The sequence below is a fragment of the Capra hircus genome, chromosome 24, assembly GCF_001704415.2.
Source record: "Capra hircus breed San Clemente chromosome 24, ASM170441v1, whole genome shotgun sequence".
NCBI lineage: Eukaryota > Metazoa > Chordata > Mammalia > Artiodactyla > Bovidae > Capra > Capra hircus.
Window position 1 is genome coordinate 57,178,681 of NC_030831.1, and position 6,344 is coordinate 57,185,024.

At 52.7% G+C, this 6,344-nt stretch overlaps 1 protein-coding gene across 1 annotated transcript in view; it reads right to left on the reverse strand.

The window, feature by feature from the left end:
• The window catches only part of ATP8B1 (ATPase phospholipid transporting 8B1), a 110,649-nt gene extending 104,599 nt beyond the window's left edge, over positions 1-6,050 (reverse strand). The window contains exon 1 of the mRNA XM_018039455.1: positions 5,943-6,050. The gene's annotated coding sequence lies outside the window, so the exon portion shown is untranslated. The remainder of the gene's footprint in view (positions 1-5,942) is intronic.

Genomic DNA, 6,344 nt, shown 5'->3' on the forward strand with positions numbered 1-6,344 from the left:
ATTCCACGGACAGAGGAGCCTGGTGGGCTACAGTCCACAGGGTCGCAAAGAGTCGGACACGGCTGAGCGACTGACAGTTTCATACCACACCATAAAATAAGCAATGCACCCACCACAGGAGCCTCCCCAAACGGCAGGAACAGGCAGTCAGGGGCTGTGAGCCAATCATGCTCAGCGCCCGAGTCGTTCCGATGAGGATATTCCAACTGGGCCCCATCTGAGTAAAGGTTAGAAAACTGGCTTCCAATGCTTCCTTGCTCTAAATCAAACAAACTCCAACTCTGGTGAACAAAAGCCACTCAGCAGAGAGAGCCATAAGTGACAGCCCTGTAAATAAGGACCGTAGCTGCTGGCCAAAGGTCAGGCTGCACAGGTACTCGATAGAAGCACCAGGCTTCTCAGGCACACGAGGGAAGGTGGTCGTCACTACCGAAGGGCGGCCCTGGAGCAAGGGTGACCTCTGATACCTGGGGCCCCCAGTCCCAGGAGTCCTCTCCCCAGACTGACAGCCAGCTTCCTACTGCTGATCCGCCAGAGCCTCCAGGCCCAGCTCTCCCTTATAAAGTGTAAATTCACTGGACTTGAAGACTGATAATGAACACAGAGCTTCAGAGCTGGGAGAGGCCCAGGCCACCCTTCATGGTCTAAGGCAACCACCTCCCCACGCACAGAGGGGCAAAGTCCAGAGCAGGAAGAGAGAAAACATCCGCTCTACTGTCTTGCTGCTGTTGCTGTTGCTAAGTCACTTCAGTTGTGTCTGATTCTGTGCGACCCCATAGACGGCAGCCCACCAGGCTCCCCCGTCCCTGGGATTCTCCAGGCAGGAACACTGGAGTGGGTTGCCATTTCCTTCTCCAATGCCTGAAACTGAAAAGTGAAAGGGAAGTCGCTCAGTCCGACTCTTAGTGACCATGGGATTTTCCAGGCAAGAGTACTGGAGTGGGTTGCCATTGCCTTATCAAAGAGGAAAAGACAAAAACACAACTCAGGCCTCCAGGAACCTCACAGGCGTCCACATGGCCAGTCCAGTGCTGGGAGAGTATGCTCAAGCCATTTTTTAAATGAATGGATGGGATGGACAGGTGGGTGGTGGATAGACAGGTAAATGGGATTGTACCAGTGGTCTCTGTCACTAGTGATGCTCACCAGGGGCCACAACTCAGAAGCCAACAGAAAGCACTGATCCTTTAAAAAGAACCCAAGTTTGGAACAGAGAAGTTCCGTTTTTTTGTTTAAGCAAGAATACAGGGCTTTCTCCATAATTCAGCACTTAGGACTCGACCCTCCAATGCAGGGGGTGCAGGTTCGATCCCCAGATAGGGAACTAAAGTCCCACATGTCATGGGGTGCGACCAAAAATTTTAAATAAAGAACAAGAGTACAGAGGTGAGGGAGATGAAAGCAGTCAGGAAGTGGGGGCGAAGGAGACCAGCTGTGTCCCAAGGGTCGCCCCCAACTCTGCAGGAGGAGAGCACACCCAGGTGGGGGCGGCCACCCCTCCAGACTGTGACTGGGTACGCATACCCCTAGGTCACCGTGCCCCCTGGTCCTTAAACACCTGGACTCCAGAACCCAAGCCCTGGGTCTAGAAGTTCAGAACCTCGCCCTTGCTCTAGAGGACTTTTTCTTGCCACTGCCTGGTGCAAATACACACCTATGTTTGCTAAGTGACCATGGAGTGATGCTCATTTCCCGAACTGTCTAGGAGAAAGGCAAAGGTGGCTTGAGCCATGAGTATTTACTGATCTGACCGGTATCAACAGCACACAGGTTTCCCTGGTGGCTCAGACGGTAAAGAATCCACCTGCAATGCTGGAGACCTGGGCTGGGAAGATCCCCTGGAGGAGGGCATGGCAACCTACTCCAGTATTCTTGGCTGGAGAATCCCATGGACAGAGGAGCCTGGTGGGGCTACAGGCCATGGGGTCGCAAAGAGTCGGACGTGACTGAGTGACTAAGCAGCCATCAGCAGCACCACGGTAGTAACACTGACTATGTTTGATTGAGGTCTGTGCTAAGCTCTTTTAAATTCTCTCAGCTGGAACCCATCACGTGACACTCTGAGGTAGTACTATTCCCCTTCCATCTTACAGATGAGCACACTGAAGCTAGAGCAATCAAGGTAACAACTGGCTGCGGGTTATACAAGTAGGGAACCACGAGGCCAGGATTCCAAGCCAGATCACAGTATCCCAGCGCACTTGCACCAGCCCCTAACTGCTGCCTCTGGGCTCAACGTCCATGGGACCATTTAACAAACATAGTTCCCACTGTGCATGATTTTGGTGACAATTTAAAGTGCAATTATCCATGGGGTGGCAAAAGAGTCACACATGCCTAAACAAATTTTTAACAATTAGGAAAAGTATTAATGTGTTCCTTAATGATCAGACGAGAAAAAATTCATTTTCTAATAAAGATGAGATACAAAACTGTTTTATATACATACCATTAATTATGTGTGTGTGTGTGTATGTGTGCTTTCTAGACTCTTCTTCTATAATGCCAGCTCTTCAGCAACATGGGATCTCTGAAGATCTCCATAGTGGATATGATTTTTAGCTGGGCACAAGGATGGGGATTTGGGAGGACCTATCTTCTCTTCACGTTATAAAAACTCTTCTGGTAGCAAATTAATTTTCACTGTTGCTGTTCAGTTGCTAAGTGGCGTCCGACTCTTTTGTGACCCCGTGGACTGTAGCCCGCCAGGCTCCTCTGTCCACAGGATTTCCCAGGCAAGAACTGTTGTTCAGTCGCTCAGCTGTGTTCGATTCTTTGTGACCCCATGGGCTGCAGCACACCAGGCTGGAGTGAGACATCTTCTCCAGGGGATCTTCCTGACCCAGGGATCGAACCTTGGCAGGCAGATTCTTTACTACTGAGCCACCAGGGGCTTAAAACTCTTAAAACTCCTCTGGTAGCAAATTAATTTTTACTTATCTTAATAGGTAACAAAACAACACCGACAGGCATGAATACAATTAATCTAATTGAACAATGCCGACAAACAGGCCTGAAAACTCACAAGACACCTAAAGACACTACCTATACACACAAAAAAACTCCCCAGGAGACTCACCTAGAGGGAGGGTTAGAAGGAAAGTCTAAAATTAACTGCCTGAGAAACTTTAAAGGCACTTCTTTAGAGACACAAAACATGAACAGACCCCATAAAACTTGTTCTGGTATCTAAAAAGCAAGTTCCTCTGCATTCATAAGCAAACAGGCTCCTTTTTTTTTTTTTTTTTACACAATGATTGAAACTAAAGAGCAAAGGTAACTAGGAGATTACAATCTCAGGTGAGCTGTAAGAATCACCTGGAGTCCATGAATCTACTGAACACCAACACTGGATTCAAGCTTCAGTAAGGCAATAAAATACAAAAAACACACTAAACACCTGGGCGTCATAACTATTTTTTTAAATCCATTTAATGAAGAAAACTAAGAAAACAACAAACACCTAATATGTATAAGCAAGGCTTACTTGTTTTCTTATTTAATCTTCCGCAACCCAAGGCGGTTGAAAAACATTTTTTTCAGAAAATTCAGGAATTCATCTAAAGAGACACAATTTCAAAAATAAAGATAAGAATAAACTGTAAACATTAAATACAATTTAAAGTAAAGGAATTGAAATCTGTGGGAATCTAAATCCATATGTTGTCCACAACTCCTTGCTCCAGGAAAAAGGGGAAGAGGAGGGAGGTCAGAAGGGAATACAGGAAGGAAGCAGTGAGGGACGAGCCGCAGATGGGGAAAGAAACTTTCCACAGCTGGATGTGGTCGGAGCTGTTAGGGCCAAGACCGGAGAGACACCCCGGCAAAACAGAACCAGTCCTGAACTTGCTTTACCCCTGCAGACTACTTACACCTGCAACTTTTTACCAAACTGTTTTAAAGCCTCAATTATCACAAAAATAAAAAGAACCCCTCCGAGCTCTGTCACTAAGGAGTATCACTAACAAGAGCATTGTTGTTTAATGGCTCATGTCCTGTCTGACTCTTTTGTGACCCCATGGGCTACAGCCCACCGAGCTCCTCCATCCCTGGGATTTCCCAGGCAAGAATACTGGAATGGGTTGCCATTTCCTTTTCCAGGGGACCTTCCCACCCACCAGCAATCAAATCTCCCTCATGGTAGGGGGATTCTTCACCACTGAGCCACAGGAAGTGCACACTGATACACATTTTCCTTAAAAAAAAGAAAAAACAGAAAGAAAACTAAAGTGGCCAAAGCTGCTTTCACACAGGGTGTTGCTGTTCACTAGTATTAAGACGGCCGAGTCTTGTCTGGCGCCCTATGTCAGACCAAAGAATCCCTAAAAATTATCCAAGCACGGTCACTAGAAAATGGCAAGTGAACAAAGGTTAAGATTTCTGACCTAAAATTAGAACAAGGAAGCCTCCACTACCTAATGAATATTATTAAGAGGATTTAGAGGAGTAATTGCAGGCAGGCAGATGTCTCCCCCAGAAAGTAATCAGCATCAGCTAATAACCATTCATCAACTTTTGCACAGTACATGCATTTATAACAGGTTTTAATAAAACCTTCAACAATAGGCCTGGAATTAACGAATGGCATTTTAAGGTCTAACATGAAAGTACTCCCCAGACATGAAAATTAGAACTTCTCCTTCATACTTTGCGCTGTTTTCCCTTTTTATCTGCCTCGTGTTTACCATCACTGGAGACTCGATCACACACCCTTTTAAGCTCGTTTCTAACAGCGGTTAACCGTCCTCTGTAACCTGCGGTGCCGGGTAGTCTTTCAGTGCGTCGAGGCTTGCAGGCAATGTGACCAGGAAGATGGGGGAAATCTGTTACTAGGCCCACAGGGCGGGCAGTTTCCGGGAGGGGAAACTGGCGGCGTCCGGAGCTACCCAAGAAGGACTTGGAGAGCGCCGGGGGCCGCGGCGGCAGGCCGTGGGAGCAGGGTGGGGTTAAGCCGGACTCGCTCAGCGGAAATGGAGCTCAGGTTCCCCTTCCCCGAACCTGTCAACCCGCCTCCTGCGTTCGGCATCCCCCAGGCACCTCGTGCTCCCCACAGCTGTCACCGATCAGCGTCCCAAGCCTCCCCACCCCTCTCCGGCGGGGCCCAGGTGCGCGCACTCCCTTGGAGAAGCTGAGGGGACAATGACAACTCTTCCCCAACGTGGCGAGGGGTGGGCAAGAGGGGCGGGTAAAACTCTCGCCCTTCTCTGCAACACCCCTTCCCCGCAAGTGCCACTCCGCTGTCAGACAGCGAGGTGACAGCGTCGGGCACCAAGCTGGAGAGGGAAGGAGCTGGGCTGTTGGCGGTGCCATGGGAGCTGGCGGATAAGCCCCTACAGTCCCCGGCAGAAAACAGGATCCCTCCTCCCCATCACCTCCCAAACAGCATTAAGGCTCTCGGAAGCCGTCTGCAGGGCGCCGGTCCCGCAGTAGGCGCGGTGGCGGCGAGCTCACTCCCGGTCCCTCCTCGAAGGCGCGGCCGGTACGTTCAGCCCTGGAGGTCTTTTCCGGACGCGTGGGCATCGGCTCCCAACGGGGCCCCCAGCAGAACCCTGTCAACGGAGGCTACCCAAGGGACGACAGACGTCGCAGGGAAGCCAGCGGCGCCCCTCAAGGAGCCACAAACCCGGCCAGGTAGGATCTTCGGCGCTTAAGCCGGGACCTGAGCGCAGCAAACGAGCGCAGAACCCGAACGCCTGGCGCACCGCTGAAGAGCCCAGGGCCGCCCCCGCGGTGCCGCCTGCCCCGCCAGCTGTGTCTTCCCATCCCTGAGGCCGTGAAGGCTCCCGGCACCTCCACCCAGATCCCACCCGTGTGGGCTCCGGAGCCCGCGGGCGCCGACAGCTGCTGCCCCCGCCTCCCGGTTCCCCGGGGCTCGTCGCCCCGCGGGACGGCAGGGGACCTGCGGGGCACATCGGGGGTCGGGCCGCCGCGCCCCTCCTCACCTGGCGCTCGCTGGGCCCCGGCTGGGGCATCCGCCGGGTGCGCGCCTCCCCGCGCGCTCCGTGCGCACCTGCCCGCCGCCGCCCGCCGGCCCCAGCGCTGGCCGCCGCGCTAGCGCTTCATGGCGCACGGGGCTGGCCGGGGCCCCGGGAAGCGTGTCCAGTTGGCGGCGGCTCCTCGGGCTCTCGCAGCTCTCCAATGGCTCCCCGCCTTCCCCCGCCCCGCGTCCGCGCCCCCTTCCTCTGCGGCCGCCCTTTTCCCTCCGCTCGGCAGGACCGGCCAAACTGGTTTCTCCGCTCCGGGGTGGTGCCTCTGGTCTCCTTTCAGCAGCCTCAGCTGGGTCGGGGGCGGGCCCGGCCGTCGGCCCTCCCTCGGTCCCTCCCGGGGGCGGAGAGGAGCCGGAC